Source organism: Apodemus sylvaticus, chromosome 12 (genome assembly GCF_947179515.1).
Source record: "Apodemus sylvaticus chromosome 12, mApoSyl1.1, whole genome shotgun sequence".
Lineage (NCBI taxonomy): Eukaryota > Metazoa > Chordata > Mammalia > Rodentia > Muridae > Apodemus > Apodemus sylvaticus.
In genome coordinates, this window is record NC_067483.1 from 64,552,520 (window position 1) to 64,575,854 (window position 23,335).

Genomic DNA, 23,335 nt, shown 5'->3' on the forward strand with positions numbered 1-23,335 from the left:
AAAATAAGGCTAAATCGAGCTGGAGAGATGGCTCAGCAGTTAAGGGCACTGACTGTTCTTCCAGAAGTCCTGAGTTCAATTCCCAGCAACCACATGGTAGCTCACAACCATCTGTAATGGGCTTCTGATGCTGTCTTCTGGTGTGTCTGAAGACAATGACAATGTACCCACATACATGAAATAAATAAATAAATTTAAAAAAATAAGGCTAAATCAACTATTTGTATGTTGTCTCTAACTTCAACTGTGTTTGCTAAAACTGGAAGCTGTTCAAGTTTAAAAGTGCAGAAAGTTTTAGAAAGGCATATGCAGGTGGGTGCCTGAGGAATTTTCTGCCCCCTTTGCCAGCAGTAAGATACCATCTGCTTGTGCCATGAATCAAATGAACCTTCAGCAGCTTCCAATGCTGGCAGGAAAATCTGGTTGTGTGGCTAACACTGAAAACACACTGTAAGTCCAAGAGGAACTCTTATCTTTAACATGTTCTCACATATTCTTAAAAGCAGTGGCCTGTCTACTTTTCCTCAGATCATGACTTTTCTAACTAATGAATATCTCTGATCTAAATAGTTTCTATAAATAACTGATAAATATTTTAATTCACCATCTGAAAAATAAATATATGATTTATGTTTTAAGTCATTATTATCTTGTACAACTATCAATCAATAAACAAAAAAGTATAGCCAAAACCAAAGTACTCATTTTACTGTCTTCCTAATTCAAACTTCCAAGTTTCCTGAGCAAAGACAAGACCCATTATCATGTGCTATGTATAACACCAATAAATGGCAGCTGTCTTAGTCACTGTTCTATTGATATAAAGAGACACTATGACAAATGAAACTCTTACAAAACAAAGTACTTAATTAGGGGCTCGTTTGGGGCTGGAGAGATGGCTCAGCAGTTAAGAGCACTGGCTGCTCTCCCAGAGATACTGAGTTCAAATCCCAGCAACCACATGGTGGCTAACAACCATCTGTAATGGGATCTGATGCCCTTTTCTGGTGTGTCTGAAGACAGCTACAGGGTACTCACATACACTAAATAAATAAATCTTTAAAAAAAAATAGGGGCTCATTTATTTTGTCCATTATCATCATGGCAGAGAGCTTGATGGCAGGCAGGCTCTGTGCTGAGAAGTAGCTGAGAGTTACCTCCTGATCCATGAGAGGGGAGGGAGGAAAGGGGAGAAAGAGAGAGAAATGGAGGGGCTGGGGGAGAGAGGGAAGGAGGGAGGGAAGGAAAGATTGAGAGCCTGGGTTTAGCATAGGCTTTTTAAACCTCAAAGCCCAACTCTAGTAGCATACTTCCAACAAGGCCACATCAACTAATCCTTCTAATCTTTTCAAATAGTGATGCACCCTAGTAACTAAGTATTTCAATATTATACATCTATGCATGCCATTCTCATTCAAACCACCATATCACTTTACACACATCCTACTTACTGGGCACATTACTTAAGCCTAAAAAAAAAAACTCTGCAAGTGGAAACTATATTGCCAGCCTCCGTCCTAGGAAGTGTCATTGGATCTATTAGTTGAAAAGTTTTACATTTATTATTTAGAGTAAACTAAAGTATCTTCCTCAGAATAAGTTTTAGAAAGAATTTTAGTGAAATGCTATAGAAATTCATACACCTAAGATTTTAAACTTTAAAATGACACATATTAATGATTTTTAAAAACTGATTATGCAGTTCACTTTTTAATAAACATACCAATATAAAGTTAGCTAGACTTATATCTAAACCCTGCATAAAATTCTTAATATTTTACATTTATTTGTTTGTTTGTTGTGTGTGTGTTTATAGTGTGCTCATGGGCCATGTCCTACATGTAAACAGAACATCAGAAAATAAGTAGTAGGCATCGCTTCTCTCCATTCTTTATCAAAATCCTAAAGATCAGACTCAGACTGCCAATATGGAAGCTTCTTTACATACCATGCCATATTGCTAACCCCCAAATCTGCAGAATTTAACCATATCTTAAGCATATTAGACATGTACTGTATTTACGTCCCATAGCAATTCAAATATGGCTTTACGCAAAAACTGTTGCCACATGGATAGCATTATTTGAAATATATTAAGCATATTTACTTAAAAATCCATTAGATAATCACATTAACAATGTGTCACCTCACTACAGGGATACATGTACATGTGTGTGTGTGTGTGTGTGCATGCGCGTGCACACATCTGCACATATACAGTATGCATACATATATATTACATGTGTGTATATGCAATGTTTATATACTTATATATGATTTTATATATCACATATATATGTGTATGTGATTTTATTTTGTATGAATATGTATGTGCCTGTTTTAAAGATTAATTTAAAAAAATAAAATGAGAAAAAATTCTATACTCTAAGGAAAACGGTACTAACAAAATTACTGATGGTAGTTTATTTGCAACAACTATTTAAATGATGGGGAAATACTGTTTAAATGAACACCTTACTTATTGTCAGTCCTGCTTTGATGCTCAAAAATAAAGACATTTCTTATGAATGCTGGTACTATTTCATCTAGAATTAACCAGTATTTCAATAATTACAACTATAAAAAAGATTAATCTGTTTCATTGTTGGCACAATAACTCCAGAGATGGAAGCAGGATTGTAACTAGAGTCCTGCACTCAGAAAAGCTCCACTTTTTTGCACACCCACTAAAAATAAGATCTGACAGTCAGTAACTAGCAAAGAATCTTATCTTACAGCTGGTTTCAAATTTTAAGTTCCTGGGTTTTTTAAATTTTTCATTCTGAAGTAGTTTTTACTTATATAGATACATACATATATACATACATACATACATACATACATACATACATACATACATACAAGAGAGAGAGAGAGAGAGAGAGAGAGAGATGAAGACCTTCAAGCTGGGTGTGATATATGCCTATATCCCCAGCACTTAGGTAGTAGAAAGGGAAAAGTTTAAAGTCATTCTCAAGAAAGAACAAATTCCTACAAGTTGTCCTCTGATTTCCACATGCTTGAAGTGGCATGCTCATGCATACACACATAGACACACAAATAGTAAATGTTTAAAAGAAAAAGAAGCAAATTTATATTTGTTTCTATTCTGAAACTTCTTTATTTGTATTCTGAAACTACAAACTATAAAGTTAAAAAGATTGTTTTTTTAATTTGTCAATAACTTTAATAAATGAGAGAACTAGAAAAAGAGTAGGCAAATATGTAAATCAGTTTTGAAATACATTCCTGCATCACTTTGTTTTAATCATTTTCTAGGGCAGTTGAAGTTGTTAGGGAATAGAGACTTAAGGGATTGTCTGGCCACCTGAGACAAAGTCTGGGCTCTGACGTGAAATAAGATAGGTCAAGGCTACCTATCTGTATTGTGTGACTGGCCCAGTCCAAGACAGGCATGATCAGGGTGGATGGCATTGGAGTATCTCATGAGCAGTGTTTTTAAGATCAAATATGACTTAGATTAAAATACAAAGAACAGAATTCAAAACCAAAATTTAAAATACCCAGTATAACCATTTTCACAATTTTAATTTGAAACAAATAGCACAAATCATTCTAAAAATAATTTCTAAATTACTTCCTGTTATTTATATTTTAAATTTTAAGATATATTTTGCCTTACTGATTCCAATATAATTATGACCTTTGTACAGTTGTATTTTAGCAAGATTATACAGTATTATACTGAATACAAGCTTTAAAATTCAAATGTCACCAAGAAACAATTCTGTAACTAAGATCTGTATGCTACCCATAACCTATGACATTAGAAAAATCAGAATGAGATGGGAGACCTTTTAGAAGGGAGATAATACTTGCTTTTTTCATAAGGGGAAACACCTACTGAGGCAGCAACAAAAGCACTGGAATTTGAAGCAGGCTCAGAGTGGGTACCAGACAAAGTCCAAAAACAACTGCAATTGCTACAACTTCAGAAGAAACAAACAACAAGCTGGCAGGGATGGTTCACAGAACAACAGACTGCTCCTGGAACTAAGACAGTAAACACAGGATGCAAACGTGATTGATGTTAAGTGTTAGTCTTGAGACAGAATCCTCTAATGGAAGAAGGCGCTGGTAACAAGTCAAAGATGAAGAATACTTAGATGTCCTCTAAAGATCAAAGCAATAGGCAACAACTGTAGAATTACAACTTGGGCTATGTATAAAATGGTTCACAGCTGACACCTTTGCGTACTTTTGTGTCTAGTTTTCTTGATCAGCTCCACTACAGTTTCCAAGATAACATGTGTCATCACAGTAGGAATACCTATTTCCCCCCAGAAAACCTAATAGAAATGTGCCTTAGCACTTTGGCCAACCTAATATAAAAGTATTAAACCCCCAAATCACACTCTCCAAAAATAAGGATATCATTCCATTTAACTAAGTATTCTTAAGCAGTGCATGAGAATCAGAGATCTGGGAATATGACTTGGTCAAATAACACTGTCAAAATAATCAGTAACAGAAGAGACATATTGTTAGTAAAGGAATATCCTGGTCCCAGGAGTAAAGACCCAAATCAGGAGGACTTTGGAATCAGGATCTTAGTAGCACTGAACCTATTATAACTACTACAAAAACAAAGCAGTGTTATGTCTCCAGTGGGAATCTATAGATCACAGCAAAGAAAAGGGCTAAATTCAAACAGCAAGATAGAAGAACAAGGACACCAAGAAGTCTGAGTAACCCTGTTTTTGCTCTGCATCTTCCCCTTGATGTCTACCCTTTGGCATACTCAATGGGTTTATTAACAACAAGTTATCAATGTAGTCTAGATGTGTCTGCCTGCCTACCCTGACCCTTGAACTTGGCTGGTTATTAGTTATTAGAATGTGCTTATTTTCTCTTCTCCTACTCAATAAAACATGTCATACACCAAACATCCCCAAAGCCATCACTTATTTATATATAAATACAAGTGAATAATTCCAAAATAACAACTGCCACTCTCACACATACACTTTTATATGTATTTCTATCATATAAAAATGTATGTGAGCCCAACTGACATTCTGACAATGAAAAATATACACGCCCTAAATCCTATCTACAATTTATTGCTATTGCGACCAATATGACATAAAACACATACATCATGTCTGAAGTTTACTGTTTACAGGAAACCTCCTAACCAAACACTATTCATTAGTATTAAAAACAACCTGGTTTAACAAGAAACAAGCATAATAAAAACACAAATATTACTTACTTAATAGTTGGTTTTTAAAATGTACAAATAAAACTTAAAATTCAGGAAAATGAAAAGAAATTAAAAACAGCAACTATTGTTCATTAATCAATTGTTTACTATTTTTGTATTTATATGCCTTCATGAACAACTGGTAAATAATTTGGTATTTCAAAATGCCTTTAATTTGCCTTAAATGGGATCATTAATTTCCAGTTAGATTATTGAATTTCAAATTTCTATCGTAAGGCTATAATTATAAGTTCCCAGCTGTACAATAAAATGAATAGAACTCCTTAAAATACTCTTATAATTAAATGCCTAGTCATCATTAAAAAAGACAAGGTATACAAGGCTTACTGAAGAGTCAAATGACTAAACATTATAATAGGTTTCTATAGGTAAAGCAACCAGTGGATTACTGCAAAGAAGGCATCTTTGTTCTAAGAATTTCTGTGACAATCTAAATATGAGTGTCATGTAGAGACTATGAGACCTATAAGAGCCTATATCACTTGTTTCTTACACAGATCCAAATTCTGTGTCCTCTACCTACAAAAAGCACAACCACAGTCAATTAAAGACAGTCATAGATGGTCAAGTCATTCAGAAGGGCACTAAATAGAACCAAGAGAGGAAGTACAACATGCCCAGCAACTGTCTAAAGAAAATGGGGGAAAAATTAAAACTGGTAAGCTGACAGTGATCTAAACTCAACTCACAGCATGGATGACATAGGAGGAGGCTTTTACAATTAAAACTACTCCCTGGAGACAACAGATTCTCTTTGAATGTAATATGTGAAATATAGGAGTAGGATATCATCACATTCCTAGAAACATTTAAACTTATTTTTAATAGATCCAGCTATTATAAATACTTATGGAATACTGTTAGGCACACACACACACATTTGACAGTATCAGGGTTTTAGAGTTTGTTGTTTGATGAATAAAAAGGGAACTGGGAGATTTAGATCACTGAATAAAAGCATTTGCTGTACAAGCCTGACAAATTGAATTCAATCACTAGAACTCAAGAAGAAAACTCTATGAGGTGGCACACATCAGTAATCCCAGAACCCCTATCTAGTACAGAAGATAGAGATGGGAGACCCATCCAGAAGCTAGCTTGGAATATGCAGCACAGCAGAAACCAAAAAGCAAAAGCCAACTCCCAAAAGTTAACTGACTTCAAAACCTTGGCACATGCTCATAACCCCTTACATACATACACCCTCACATGTACACACACACACACACACACACTCATGCACTAATAAACAAAATTTAAAGGAATAAAAAAAGAAAGAGAAAAGCATCATAGGTGCTTATGACATATTAACAACATGTATAATAAAAGAAAGGTAGCTAGCTGCTCAATGAGGCATATTTTCCCCCATTTTATATATGTATGTATATATATATATATATATGAATGATATATATAGATATATCCTAGTTCCATTATTACAACTGTCTCAGACCTTTAATGAGATCTTGCCTAATATCCAATTTTGTGTGACAGTCTGTGTAGTCATATATATTTTAATAGTTTGTTCACATTTCTTATTCATTTACCTGCTTACTAAACTAGTTAAGAATAGAATGAAAGTTAAAAGACAAAATATACAATATCCACAATGTGTTGTTAACCTTAAGCATCAACTTGGCAAAAAATAAACTGCTAATCTACAACAGTATAAATTAATAATCCAAGTTATAAGAAATAAATGAATCAATCTTAAGATAGTTGCAAACAGCCAAAGGCTACCCTAAAGGAGATGTTTCATTTATACCAAACATTTATATAGACATCCCACCTGCAGACTGGCCTGGCATACACCATGCAGAGAGCAAGACTATGTGACAAAGGTTACTGCCATCCATCACTGTGAAAATTAATAGCTTTGTAACAGTTGGAGAAATGAGGTATGGCACAGCAATTCAATTTGCTACTCACAAAAGTGTAGGCAAAGTCCATTCATAACATTCTCTTCCCATGGCCACCTACGTGCTATCCATTATTCAGATGCCAAAGACAACAGCAGGCACACATACTCAGCCAATAAGTCACCATTATAAGAGCTGCTAACACTTCCAGCTCAGTCACCTAAGCATAATACATTAGGACAGAAACATGTTTTCCAAGTTTCTGAAAAATAAAACTTGTAACCACTTTGAAAACATGATTACACACAAAACCCCATCTAATATTTTTTGAGTGTCTCATGAATTAATTTATATTTCCCACATTTCCTCTAAGTTTTTTCAACATTAGGAAGCAAAAGATGCATCATGACTAGAATTGGTAAGCATTAAATGACTAAATAAGCTTATAACAATACACTTACATCAAATTTACAAAGCATTACTATCAAAATCTCCTTAAAGTTTCTAGATGCTGAATTTCAGAAGAAGGAACATTCTTTTCCTCAATAGTGAAAAATCAAAGCGAAAGTTACTTTTTTAAAATTTTTCTTTACTTACTCACTTTACGTCCCACTTACTGTCCCCTCCTTGTCATCCCACACCACAATCCTTCCCCCGTCTCCCTCCTATTCTCCTCTAGAGGGTGTAGGACCCCTGGGTATCCTCCCCACCATGACACTTCAAGTCCCTGTGAAGCTAGGTACTTCCTCTCCCACTGAGGACAGACAAGGCAGCCCAGCTGGTAGAACACATCCCACATACAGGCAACAGCTTTGGGGACAGCCCCCACTCCAGTTGCTCAGAACCCTAATGAAGGTCAAGCTGCACATCTGCTCCATCTGAATGGGGAGGCCTGGGTCCAGCAGGTGTATGTTCTTCGGTTGGTGGTTTAGACTATGAGAGCAGCCCCGAGTGTTCAGGTTAGATGACCCTGTTGGTCTTTCTGGAGATCCTATGTCCTTCAGGCTGTAACTTTTCCTCCTACTTTTCCTTAAGAGTCCCCAAGCTCCACCAATTGTTTGGCTGTGGGTGTCTGCATCTGTCCAGAAACGCTTTTATTTCCAGTTTTAAAACTCTCCAGGTACAAGTATATGGCAATTAAATTTTAATATGAGATACATAAAAGGGCACTTATTATTAGATAACAATATTTACTGAAAATACTCAGAGGCAATAAAATTTTCTCCATAGAACAAAACTTCCTTCACTAAGGGACAAGATGTTACACTCCTATCCAACATGCACTTTGCCTTCCTTAGCAATAGAACCCTGGTTCTACCTAGAGTAGCAATATGCCTACTTTAGATTCCCAGTATTCTTTTCAGGTAGGTATAGCCATGCCTCTAAGTTCTGGCTAATAACAGATACATTCTGGTAAGATTGCTTACACGGTAGGATTAACTGAACGGCAACCTCTTCAGGCTCTTCCCTTTCTCAAAATACAAACATAATGGCTAAAGTTCCCATCCACACAGTTGCTGGTAAGATCCTCTGAAGTAGGGAAGCCACCATGCCCTAAGATAGCCCAAAGCTAAGACTGGTCTTTGATTATAGCACCTCTCTACCTGTAGCTTTTATGAAACTTATATTTTAGGCCACATTTATTTTTCATTTTTATGATTTCAGACTTCAAATTGGTACTCATTTCTTTTGTCAAAACCATAATTTAGGCTCTAAAATAATAGGCATGTTCAGAGTCAGGAAATATATGAACAAAGTTTTAAAGTTATCAATTCAAGAAAGAAAAACTGATATTTAACTCTCTCTACCAAACAGTTACTAGAGCAATGAGGAAAATTCATCCAGATCAGTGGTTCTCTACCTTCTGAAACCCTTTAAAACAGTTCCTCATGTTGTCATGACCCCACCAACCATAAATTATTATGTTGCTACTTCATAACTATAATTTTACTAGTATTATGAATCATAATATAAATATCTGGTATGCAGGCTATTTAATATGTAACCCCCAGAGGGTTGCAACCCACAGATTGAGAACTGCTGACCTAAAGGAACACATCAAAAGTAAAAAAAAAAAAATTTCCATTAATAGCTCCATTATATCTTCCATTAATACTCACTTATAATAGTATTGTAAAATAACTGAAAAACTTTAAAAATTAAAAATGTTGTTTACTTACAACTTTATTATTGTTTTAAGAAATTTTATATACTCCTTAGTTTTCTAACATATTTGTTAAGGTTTTTTTTCTCTAACATGAGTCAAATATTTGTTTTTTAAATAGACAATGAAATTTTCAATTATTTCTAAAGCCAAGAATTAAATGTTATCATCCATAGTGGAAAATAAAAATTCCGGAAGACAGTTTTCCCTTATATTTGCTGTAAAATACCCACCTCTGTGACTTCTTTAGCAATTTTGATATGAAAAATGAAAAGAGGTAGTTTTTCTTCATTAATATTAATGGCATAAAACTTAGAATATATTCCTAATGATTCTACTATCTTAGAAACATTTTTTAAAAAAGAGGAGAGCTAGTTAGATGGTATAGCTAAGTAGAACACTCGTCTAGCACATGGCACCACTGCCAACATCACAAAGATAAAGAGGAACATAGACAGACAGCAGACAGATGGACAGACAGACGGACAGACAGACGGACAGACAGACACACACACACACACAGCAGGGAGTATGCAGACAGAGACAAAGAAAAGGCAGAGATGGACTTGGTAAAGACAGTTCTAACTCAACTCCTACAGTATAAATATGCAACTGGTCTCTAAATGACAGCTCTAAAGATTACTGAATCTTGGGCTAGAGAGATGGCTCAGCAGTTAAGAGCACTGGCTGCTCTTCCAGAGGTCCTGAGTTCAATTCCCAGCAACCATATGGTGGCTCACAGCCATCTGTAATGGGATCTGATACCCTTCTCTGGTGTGTACATAAGTAAGTAAATCTTAAAAAAAAAAAAAAAGATTACTGAATCTTTCCAGTCATCTAAAAATGTATGCCTGTGGATGCTACATGTAAACCCATGAAGAAGTATCAAAGAATGATGAAATTCTAGGAAAAGTTTAACATATATTTCTTCTTAATTGGTGATTACCTTTTTCCTTAAACTGGTAAGCATTAGCTGTTTGTTATTACAAAGCCCTTTATATATAAACAATGGTTTGCTCAGTAGTCATTTACTATTTCCATCTATACCTGCTAATAAAAGAAATGGCAAAAAAAAATTTTAATATATCATGAAATTTTTTATATCTAAAAATGCCATGTAACTAAGATTTAAATAATTCATGTACTCTCAAATGTTTAGAAATTACCTGCTACATGTCAAGCACAGCAGTTACTTGTAAGTGATAAATAATGGACAATAATTCTCAATGCATAAAACTTTCAATTTACAGGGAAAGAATTGCAAACCAATAGCACTGTTATTATCCCACTAAACTAAATCCACAGATAAATATATTTGTTCCCAAAGTATTTTAAAAATCAAGAGTAACCAAATGGTCAGGAGAAATACACAACTGGAATTAGAGAATCAAAAAGAGAAGAGAGAGGTAAATAAAATCTATTCATGCTGAACAGGTTAAATAAGAAAGGGGGAAAAGTATCCCATTGTGTCTGGCAATACCAAATTTGTTGAAAATTTGTTAAATGGAATTTTAAAACATTAGGATGGAGTCAAACTTTGTGATAGAAAAATAGACCTTTAACTTTTTTGTATATTGAAAATGTAGGCAAGAATATATTACACAGAATATCTGTGTTTAAAAGTTATACAGGGGCTGGTGAGATGGCTCAGAGGTTAAGAGCACTGACTGCTCTTCCAAAGGTCCTGAGTTCAAATCCCAGCAACCACATGGTGGCTCACAACCATCTGTAATGGGATCTGACACCCTCTTCTGGTGTGTCTGAGCACAGCTACAGTGTACTTATATATAATAGATAAATAAACCTTAAAAGTTACACAGAGTGGGCCAGGCAGTGGTGAAGCAAGCCTTTTTAATCTGAGCACTACTTGGGAGGTAGAGGCAAGCAGATTCCTGAGTCCCAGGACAGCCTAGTCAACAGAGTGAGTTCCAGGACAGCCAGAAATACCCAGAAAACCCTATCTCCAAAAACTGGAAATAGATAAATAAAAATTAAAAATAAGAAAAAAGTGAAAGTTATGCAGAACAAAGTAAATACAAGATCACATACAGAGTACTTTGATTTGGGCAAAATTTAATAAGGTACCCTGACTTTTGTTTTTATTATAAAACAAAAACTCCAAGTCTAATTCACCATATAAGGTAATAGGCATTTATACTACTTTATCACTATTTTTACCACACCAAAAAATTCAATATGCAACAATCTAAATTTAAAAATATACCTGCCAACTGAAATTTTTTATGACAATTTAATACTATATACAATCTGGTATAATACCTATTAAGTAACCTCCCTACAACTTATTCCTCTATCACACGTAAATTTCTCATTTAGTAAAAATTGAGAAATATGTTGCCTATAACTTTATTATATTGGGAATAAGAATAAAAATAAAATACTGGTTAAAAACTTATTTGAAAAATTCAGAGTACTATTATCACTCTTTTAAATCAAAAGCAGCAAGTATACATGTATATGTATATGTGTGATATGTGTATGAAGATATACATGCTATCAAGAAAGAAACCAATTAAAAAGCCTTTAACAGGTCAGCAAAATGGTTCAGTAGTTAAAGGGACAACTAAGGCTGACAACCTGATTCCAATATTTGGAAGCCATATGATGGAAAAATAGAAGGGCCTTTCTAAAGTGCTCCTCTGATTTTCACACATGCACCATATATATGAATTTATTAAGTAAATAAAAAATTAAATGTTATTTTCACAAATATAGTCCCTTATTCTCACAAGAAAGAAAAGAAAGAGACAGTGACAGAGGCAGAGATAGAGAAATTTAAACAGAAAATATATATAACCAAACTTGCTGCTCTTCCAGAGGTCACAAGCGCTGTTCCCAGCAACCAGCTAACAACTGTCTGTGATCTCAGCTCCAGGGATCTGACATGCAGCATTCACACACACACCTGAATATATAAATAAAAATAAAAACCTTTTAAAATATCTTTCCAAAAGTCAAGACCCACCAAATAGTGCTTACAGTCTATTTTCTAATATTAACACCAGAAACAAACAGCAAAAAACTCCATTTTAAGTATTAAATAGAAGTCATCTGTACTTCTGATTATTAACTTTGCCTTTACTTTCCTATTCTACCTAGTAATCTTTAGGAAGGATTATATAAAATATACATACTAAGGAGAAATAAAGCAGAAAGGAAGGAAAAAGAGAAGGAAAGAGGAAGGTTCCAGACTCAGACTATAACTACATTCAAATCCTGACTAGACATATTTAAAAACATGAGACCTTGGGAAAGGCCTTTAAACTCTTTAATGGTTCTTGAATACCACTGACATTTTAAAAATACAAGAATTAAATGAAATAATTAGGACAGATGAGGCTACCTACCATGCAAAACCATTATTAAACTTTATTTTTATCTTTCTCTTCCTCTTCCATAGCTAATGGAAGATAGGACAGAAACAAGCCTGGCTCCTCTCCTCAGGACTTCTGGGAGCAACAGGTAGAAAAAAACTAAGAACATCAGTTTCTACAATGCATTTGGCAAATAGCAATGCCTTCCCTCTGCTTAGCTGAAATGGATTATGGGAAATTTCTATCAGTTATGGAGCTGAAATAGTAAACTTAAAACTGTACCAATTTCACACACACACACACACACATGCACATAGTCAAAATAAATATTGGTAGAGTTAACCAGATCATCTAAATTATGTCACAATGAGTATTTGACTATAAACAAATCACTTCACAAAATTCCTTTTTGTTTTTGGATGACTTTTAAAAACATTAACCAATATCTAGGCTGACTCCCTTCCTAAAAGCACTTACAAGTTTCTCGTTCTATAAAATTAAATCTCTAAATTTTCAAAAAAACTTAGTTAATAAATTTCAAACCTAGTATTATGTCCTACATACCCATAGACGTAAAAAACACAGTCCTACTAGGAAACCCAGGAAAGGGGGCCTGGGAAGGTCTGTGTGTCAGAAACTGTGCACAGACAGCGACAGTGAAAACTCTGCAATGCTCCACAGAGAGAAAACAAGGGGAGATGAAAGAACTAACTTCATCAACTCAAGCCCTAGCTTCCTCAAAAACTACAGCAACTAGAAGAAGACAGAGAGAAAACAGCTTCCTTTCTAGAAGCAGAAGAAAACAGAAAAGATTCTACTTCAGTCCCTGCAAGTGAATTTGTAAGTTCTCAGTGAGATAAGCACAAATCTCTTCCAAAAATTTCATTCCCTAGCTTTAGGGTGGAGACAATCAACTTTAAAATATAGTATTAGTGTTATGTTCTTAGATTCTGGCCAAAAAAAAAAGGGAAAAAAAAGAAAGAGACAGACAGACAGACAGACAGACAAATAGACCATCACTGGAACTGCAACTTATAAAAATTGAGAAGTCAAATTTCACACATAGATTTAAACTGACAGATTTCACCAAATTCAGAATTAAATACTTACCCCAATCTTATCCTCCCACTCCCCATCCCCAAGCCTGTTTTGCCTTTTCATTCTTTAAGAGAAAGGAGTAAGATGAAGTTAAAATTCATAGGAGGCCAGCAACATGGCTCACCAAGTCTCACAACCTGAGTGCAATCACTGAGACAGAGAAAAATCAACTCTCCTGCATATGCACACTGGCATGCATAAATAAATAAATAAATAAATAAATAAATAAATAAATAAATAAATAAATAAATGTAGTTCTAAAAGATTTGTTAAGTTTCAAACAATGAACAAACCTTCTCATCATTTCATTTAATCTTCATAAATCTCAGAGATAAATAAAGTCCAAGATCACATAGACAAATCAAAGACTAAAGTGTGGTGGCCCTTGTCATCAATCCCAGCATTCAGGAGGCAGTGGAATGTGGATTTTAGTTAAATGCTTAAATACATAGTCACAAAAAGATTATACGAAAGCTTGTAAACTTGCAATCTGCAAAAATTAAGTCTACACTTAAAACTCTCATTTGCTAATATATTATTTCTTTTATGTTATCAATTTGCTATTGTAAAGGAAAAACGGCTATCTCTGACATAAGTTGAGAAGATATACTGAAAATGCTATTTCTCTCCTAAACCTTGCCATATATATACACATGGGTGTATGCATGTGGAAGGTTTACTTTGAATATCTTCTTCAATCACTTCCCACCCTATTTTTTTTTTGAAACATGGTCTCTCACTGAACCTGGAACTTACCTAGCTAGCTAGCTAGCAAACTGGCTAGTAGCTCCAGCTAGCAAACTGGCTAGTAGCTCCAGCAATCTCCCTGGCTCGCCCTTCCCAGGATTTGGATTTCGAGCATGCACACCATCATACCCTGGGGATCCGAACACAGGCCCTTAGCCTCATCAAAGCCCTTTACAAACTGAGCTCTCTCCCAAGGCATCGCTTCTGTGTACAAGATATAGATGCTTATATTTAAGATATATATGTTAGGTACGTATTAAAGATATGTGTATTTATATATTTGGGTTAAGTAGCTCTATTACAAAATTTCCAACTTTATCCTAAAGCCTTCAATTAATACATATTCAGATGCTAGTTAAAAATCTGCTTTGTTGTCAATGAAAAGACAAAATTTTTGCAACATTTCCACTTAGTTTTAATAAATAGATTGAAATTAATTTGAAAACGAAATTCACAAATATTCTGAAAATATATTTTATGTTATTTACATACATATCTAACTTTTCAGTTGCCTATAAAATTTTAAAATCTTTAACTTCAATATATCTTTAACTTTCAATAAATTTTAAATCTTTAACTTCAATATATCTCTATTAATTTGCATATGGAAGGCACTCAATTGCACTTTTAAATGCCAATCATTAAAAGAGGGACCATTCATCTTTTATATGCCTCATATTAGATTTAAATATCTCTACAAATTCTGTAGTGTTCTTCCCATAGAAATATGAAGCCAAGCTGGGCAATGGTGGCACACACCTTTAATCCCAGCACTTGGGAGGCAGAGGCAGGCGGATTTCTTAGTTTGAGGCCAGCATGGTCTATAGAGCTCCAGGACAGCCAGGGCTACACAGAGAAACCCTGTCTCGGAAAAAAAAACCAAACCAACCAACCAAACAAACAAACAAACAAACAAAAAAAAAACCCACCACCAATAACAACAAAGAAATATGAAGCCTGAGGCCGGGAATATAGCTCAGTAACTAAGCATGTGCAAGGCTCTGGGTACCATCTTCAATACAACAACAAAACTGAAATTAAGTATGAAGCTCAATTCCCTTCTCCTTGAGCATAAATTGGCTGAGTGACTCCTAGGGAAAGGAACAAGGCAGAAGTGACAGTATCTGATTTCTAAGACCAGATCGAAAGAAGAATCACGGCTTCCCTTGTTCTGATTTGTATTGTTGTTGCTGTTAAATCAATCACTCAATGAAACACTAGCAACCATGTCCCAAAATTACTCAGCTATGAAGACAGCCATGTGACTAAAACTCAAAGCCCCATGGCAAGATTCAGAGAGGAAGAGGTCTGCTAACAATCGTCACGTGAGTGAATATCCTTTCACCTAAACCAGCCTCCAGATGACTAGACTGGTCACAGCTTACAATGCTGTAAGAGTCTTAACAGCCACCTTAGCTGGTTTCTAAATTTCTGACTATGCCATAAAACTACGTGAATTAATAAATGTTCATTGATTTGTAAGTAGTTATGTTCTAGGGTAGTTTGTTTATAACAGTAACAAAGAAGGGATTAAGGAGTCACTGAACTATTAAATGTATCACATTATTTTCATCTCAATCATTTTCCTTTCTTAGGACTCATCAAAACTCCAGGAATCAAGACAGCTATTAATGCAGAAAAGGTCCCCTATATTATCCTGTTCTATCCCTCCCAGTTTTGACAGTCACTGATAACGAACATAATTTGCTGAAAAGTAATGAGGTCCCCTTGAGACACTGAGGACTGCCAAGCAGATAAGATGCTGTGACAGAATTAGATGGCACCCAGGCTTCTCTGAATTTACTAACTGGAATGACTTGTTTAAATTCAAGCCTTGGAAAATCCCCTCCTCTCTGTCTTACATGTACCCTATAAAAAGACTTTCATCAGGAACACAGTGAAACCTATACCCAGAGATTTTTATGGAAAATCTAGTAATTTCAAATGCCTATAAGATACACTAAATATCTTGTAAGATGTACAGAATGAAATTTCAAAACTGTGTTACATAGTAAAGTTAAAAAACAATTTAAATTATTATTTCTTCCACCAAATAACCTCTTCACCCTCCTCCACCAAAAATATTTTTTAAAATAAAAAAACTACATTTTCTGGGAACACTTCAGATTAGAAAATATAAATAACCTCCTATATATAATCACACACAGATCTGCCCTACTATTCATAAAATTCTCAAACTTAATTGTAACTGATACAATGACAGTCAAATGATCAGGAAAGGCAGACAACAGGCCTTTTGTCTCATACAATGGTAACAACACACACATACAGAGAGGGGAGGGAGGGAGAGGGAGAGGGAAAGAGAGGAAGGGAGAGGGAGAGAAAGACTGGGACTTTAGGAGAAAGGGGGCACTAATTCTCTAAGCAAATTTATAAAGGGGATGGAAATGAATTAAGGAAGTGAAGGAACACAGAATTAAAAGGATGAAATAAAGCAATGACCTTTAACAGATACCAAACTGTCCTCCCTATCCCTGAGGTGGAGTACAGCATGGCAACTGCAGAGACCTTGGCATTGTACAACAGAGATGTACAAGGGGGAAATGGTCAGCATTCAGCTCTACAAACAACCCCTAATTTACAGATCATTTCCCTGCTCAATCAAACTCTTCTAAAAGCTTTATTTAAATCTCTGAATTGCAAAATGGATAAAACAACAATAACAATAAAAAGACATACAAACCAAAGAGTTATAGCATGTATCCTCCACATCTAAAAAAAGGTCCATCCTACTGTTCAAATTCTATCAAGTTAAACACTTAAAAAGAGTTCTCAATGACAGGTGTCATTCAAAACAAACACAAAAATTAGATCTCATTCATCACTCATTCCCCTGGAGCACTACTTGCTTTGGTTTTGGTTTTGGTTTGATTGATTGGTTTTGGTTTTTTAGTTTTTGACATTTACAAGCTGATTTTTTTTTCTCCAATGATTTATTTCTTCAATTTACATCCCAATTGCAGCCCCTTCCTCTCCTCTCTGCCCCTTCATGCATCCCCTCCCCCTAGCTCTTCCCTTCACCTCTGAGAAGGGGAAGGTCCTCCCTGGGTACCAACCCACCCTGGCCCCTCAAGTCACTGCAGGAGTAGTTTCATCTTCTCCACTGAGGCCAGACAAGACAGCCCTGATAGGAGAACAGGTTTCAAAGGCAGGCAACAGAGTAAGCCCTTTTTCCTCCAGTTGTTGGAGACCACGCAGGAAGAGCAAGCTACACATCTGCTACATACGTGCTGGAGGCCTAGGTCCAGTCCTTGTGTGTTCTTTGGTTGGTGGTTCAGTATCTGGGAGCCCTGAAAGGTCCAGGTTAGTTGACTCTGTTGGTCTTCCTATGGAGTCTCTATCCCTTTGGATCCTCAATCCTTCCCCCAACTCTTCCACAAGACTTCCTAAGGTAGAGCACTACATATATAATACTAAGTTCTAATTTTCTCCTTTTGAAAGGATTTATTTATATATTAAAAATAAAAAATTCAGAACACGCAAATATTTTCTCTCACATTCAGACTTCAGTTCACTTTGTCAGGTAATATACAATAAATTTCTAAAACAAGATAAAAACACAACCCAATTTTATAACAGACAAAATATATAAATTGACACTTCATTCTTTAGTGAATAGCTACACGTATATCTAAAAAAGCACATAAAACAGTATTCAGCATCATTACTAAGCAGAAAATTACAAAATAAAACTAGCATACGATAACACACTATATCCCCAAGGATGGTTATTTTTTTAAAAAAAGTGGTAGCCAGTAGTTCAGTGGTACACTATAGGTTTAAAACCCAGCACACAAAAAGAAGGAAGAGAAAAAGGGGGCAAAAGGAAAAAGGAAGGGAGAGAGGGAGGGAGGAAGGAAGGGAAGGGCAGCTTCACTTCAAAGCAAATCACGCTTCAGTACAGCTGTTCGCCAGAAAAGAATTTGCAGTAGTATATTCCAAATCATAGCCTGGCAGTGGTGGCGCACGCCTTTAATCCCAGCACTTGGGAGGCAGAGACAGGCGGATTTCTGAGTTTGAGGCCAGCCTGGTCTACAAAGTGAGTTCCAGGACAGCCAGGGTTACACAGAAAGACCCTGTCTCAAAAACACCAAAAAATAAATAAATAAAAATACTTAATTGGCTCTCTTCTCTCGGCTATAATTTACTAATTTGAGACAGTCAGTAATTTTTTTTTAACTGCATAAGGTAACATATATTTATATTATCACTAGGTCACAATCAGAAACTGAAACACAGTAAAGTTCAGTAGTTCATTAGTCAGTTATCAACCCCAGGACCAAGACTGGAATCTCAGCTTATTTAACTTCAAACAAAACTGACAAGAACTTTCATTTCTTTACAAAAAGCAATACACATTTTATGTATGGATTAATATTTTTGAATTCTGGAATTTTCAAAGGCAAAGAATCATTCACATACTGAAGAGGCCAAGTTTGGTAGTATCTGAAGGAAGACACTACTGGACTTTCTTGAGGTCCGAAGCCCTGGATTGATAAAACTTATATGAAAATGAAGGCACTGAACTGGGGAGTCTTTTTTTTTTTTAAGATTTATTTATTTATGATATGTAAGTACACTGTAGCTGTCTTCCAACACCAGAAGAGGTGTCAGATCCCATTACAGATGGTTGTGAGCCACCATGTGGGTGCCGGGATTTGCACTCAGGACCTTTGGAAGAGCAGTCAGTGCTCTTACCGGCTAAGCCATCTCCCCAGCCCCGAACTGGGGAGTCTTAAAAGGCCCTTCCAATTTTGTTCTATAAAATAATATCTTCCACAGAACAGGGAGGGGACACTTTCACAGCTAATTTCCTGCAGCTTTAGTAATTTAGTCAAAATAACTATCACTTGCTTCCTTGCCATTTTCTAAAAATCTACTAACAGGTAGGATAAAGGTAGCGTTTTCTATCTTGTCCTTTTATCCATTCGCCAATTTAACTGATGTTATATTTAAATAAGTTTCCTGAACAAAGGCTGAGGAGAAGTGTGTTCACGGAATAGGGGTTTTACACAGAGGAAAAGCTTACACTATGGCGTAAGTATAGAGAAAACTAATGCAAATACTAACAGTCTTTTATAGACTGTTGTTATAGAAAATGCCACAATGGTGAAAATAACAGTTACAAAGGTAATTTTCACTGTTTCCTTTTTGAAATTTGCATTACATTTATCAGGCAATACTTTTAACTAATAGTTCCAAAAACATGTACTCAATAATCTAGCCTGAATCTCTAAAGGATCATGGAAAGCACCACCAATGACAGGAATATTGCCATCTGATTTCTTTCTATTAAAGCACAAAGTTGACATTGCTTTTTTTCTTATAGGCAACCCTTTGCCACTTCCATGTACCCTTAAATGCTACCTTATCAGAAGAGAAAACAACTTCCTACAGCCTCTTTTCAAGGAGTTACTATATATACACTAAAGCTCCAGAATAACTCCCAGGCAAGAGATAAAACATAAACATACCTAACTACACCACCATTAAGTGCTGGACAATGTCGACTGCTTTAAAGACTTCTGCTAAGTCTATTTTCAAGCCACTGTCCTGTGGTACGGTTTACAAAACTGCAATATTAAAATCAATCATTGTAGGTTGAGTTTAACTCAGCCTGCAACCTGTAGGACACAAGTGACTGAGCTAAAAGAAGCTGTAAAAGAAGAACCAAAGAATAAGGCTGTGGTCTGCCCTATGCATCTCACAAAGGGAGATCTATTACCACGGGGGATCTAGGCAGGTGTTGCCTTCTGTGCTGAAGCCTGACTCAGGCTCCAGGACTCTGAATCAGTTTGACTCAGGGAAGTCATGAGGCCCCAGGCTGGAAATGACAACATACTGTGTAAGGAATGACACACAGTTTCTGAGCATAAACCTGAAGCATTAAGAGTGTTATTAAAGGTCAGGCACAGTGGTTAATGCCTTTAATCCTTGTACTTGACAGGAAGAGGCAAGACTGGGGACTCTGTGAGTCCCAGGACAGCCTGATCTTAAGCAGCAAGCTACAAGACAGCTACATGGAGAGACCCTATCTCAAAAAAAAAAAAAAAAAAAAAAAAGTTAATAAAAGTTATTTAAAGGAACTAAATGAATTTTAATGCTCCTTTCTCTTTCCTCTCCCTACTATCTCCTATAATTCATGAAGAATTTTCAAAATATAAGGAAATTTTTCTTTAAAATGAAGAAAGTGCCAGGTGGTGGTGGCGCACACCTGTAATCCCAGAACCCTGGGAGGCAGAGGCAGGCGGATTTCTGAGTTCGTGGCCAGCCTGGTCTACAGAGTGAGTTCCAGGACAGCCAGGGCTATACAGAGAAACCCTGTCTCCAAAAAACCAAAGAAAAAAGAAAAAAAAAAAGCAAGAAAGTTGTACAATTGCATTATATATCCTTAAAACTTTCTGCAATTTTTTATTTTTAATTTTTAAAAAATGTTAATCAAAATTTCATTTATCTACAGATACATGGCTAAGTTTTCCTTAATGTACTAAAGGAATGTTTCTGTGTCTCTTACACAATAAAGAATGCAAGATGCACAGCACATGGTCCATACTGCTTCTCAAGGTCAAAATCACAGTCCAGCTAGAGTTCAGAATCCTGACTGTGTCTTACTCTGACAACTGAGTCAGAAAAATGGACTGTTGTTCTACTTACAGCATTTTATTGTGCCCTATGCCTGTAAACACATGTTATATACCTAGGGGGCTGAGGTCATGGCTTTAGTTGGTACACGTGCTTACAACCTAAGCACGAGAACCTTAGTTCTATCTCAAGCACCCATGTTTAAAAAAAAAAAAAAACCCACAGGGCATGGAAGCATGCACGTGTAACCCAGCACCAGAAGGCAGGGACAAGGGCATTCCTGAGGCACGCTGGCCAACCAGTCCAGCCAAATCAGTGAGCTTCAGGATCAGCAACAAACCCTGTCTCAACAGAGTAAAGTGAAGTGCTGCAGAGATGGCTCAGTGGGAAAAGTACTTGCTGTGCAAGCAAAGACTGATTTAGGAATCTCAACACTCATATATAAGCCAGGAATGGCTGAACTCAACTGTGACCTCAGCCCTGGGGTCAGTAGTGGTGGGGAGGACATGAAGATGGGAGTATTTCTGGGACTCGCTGGACAAACAGCATAGTTCTAGGGTCAGTGAGAGATCCTGTCTCAAAACAATAATATGGAAAGTATAAAGCAGAAAACTAGCCATCTTCCTCTGGCCTCCACATGTACACATGTACACAGATGTGCACACACCACACACACACACACACACACACACACACACACACACACACTAAATAAATAACTAAATAGATAAGGTAAAGAGTGATTAAACAAGACTTCTAATGTCAACTTCCAGACTCCTCACATGAACACAAATGCATGTACGTACAAACACACACACACACACACTTACTTTAAGGTCCAACATCTCAACTAGACAACTGTTAGAGGCATGAATCACATCTCCTCCCTCCTAGTACAGAATAGAGGAAACAAGAACAAGGAACGCTCTGGAGACACACCAGTTCCACTAGTGTAGGAACCTTTTATATACCTGTTTTCTCAAGTGCAAACCAGAAATCACAGCATGTGGGACTGTAAAAACTAAGAGCAATAAACTATGAGTGCCTAAAAAACACGGTGCACATAAACTATTAGCTATAATTATCTGTATCCCTATAAATCCTAGCAACAAGATTTGTTGAAGCTCAAGAATCAGCCTATTGGTAATATGATCTCTCTCCATGATGGTGAAATTTGTGAGCAATAATCTCTACTGTTCTAGAATGCCTTCTTAAGTTCCTCAGGATGCTAATTATCCTAAAGTATAGTTTCATAGGGTCCTAATTTTCAGCATATTTACAAAGGAATTGAAAAATAACTAAGTAATAGAACAAAGGCTTCACCATTTTTTTCTGCTTCAGTTTCACAGTCCTGTTAAATCTGAGAAAACTGGATTATCACATAACCCAGAAACTCAAAACTCCTTAAAGATTTGTACAAGAAAAAAAGATATTTGTTCACACAAAAACCTACACATCTGACAACAACATTTCAGGATTATCCACACAGAATATAAAAATGAAGGGGAGAGGGCTGGAGAGATGGCTCGGCGGTTAAGAGCACTGACTGCTCTTCCAAAGGTCATGAGTTCAAATCCCAGCAACCACATGGTAGCTCACAAGAATCTGTAATGAGATCTGATGCTCTCTTCTAGGGTGTCTGAGGATAGCGTCAATGTACTTATATATAATAAATAAATAGGCCAGAGTGAGCAGGGCCAGAGCAGGTCAGGAAAATAAATAAAATGAAGGGGAGAAAATGCTATTCTTTTAAAATGTAAACTAGATTATTTATTTCAAATAACAAAACAGAATGCTTTTAGAGGTCTTTTTCATAATGTTAAACAGAAAAAGGAATTGCTACCAGATCCTAATGATGACCAGGCAAAGGGGCACACACCTGAGTCTCAGCTACCTGGAGAGCTGGAGAGCTGCTAAGCCGAGGAGTTTAAAGCCAATGTTGTCAATGTCCTGAAATCTCATTTCTTTCTCTTTTTCTGCCTTTATAAGGAGGTTTTATTGTTAAATGTTTACCTTAATAGTCTCAGAAAGAACAGATTAACTCAGTCCAACATGATTTGCAGTTGGCAAAATCTAGTGAAGCAAGTGTTCTGATTGCTAAGGAATTAATTTGGATGCTTTTAATACTTAGCCATCTAACACTTCGAACATAATCCAGAACAATGCATCAGTCCCTCCTTTCCACTGTACTACCAAACCTACCACCCTTCATTACAGGAATATCTTCATTAAATAGGATTCCCAGAGGACAGGTTCCCTGGAGCATGTAGCCATGAAGACA

The 23,335-nt window shown here is 36.1% G+C and overlaps 1 protein-coding gene across 2 annotated transcripts in view; it reads right to left on the reverse strand.

The window, feature by feature from the left end:
* Rasal2 (RAS protein activator like 2) overlaps positions 1-23,335 on the reverse strand; it is a 294,721-nt gene that overhangs the window by 244,209 nt on the left and 27,177 nt on the right. The window lies entirely within an intron of this gene.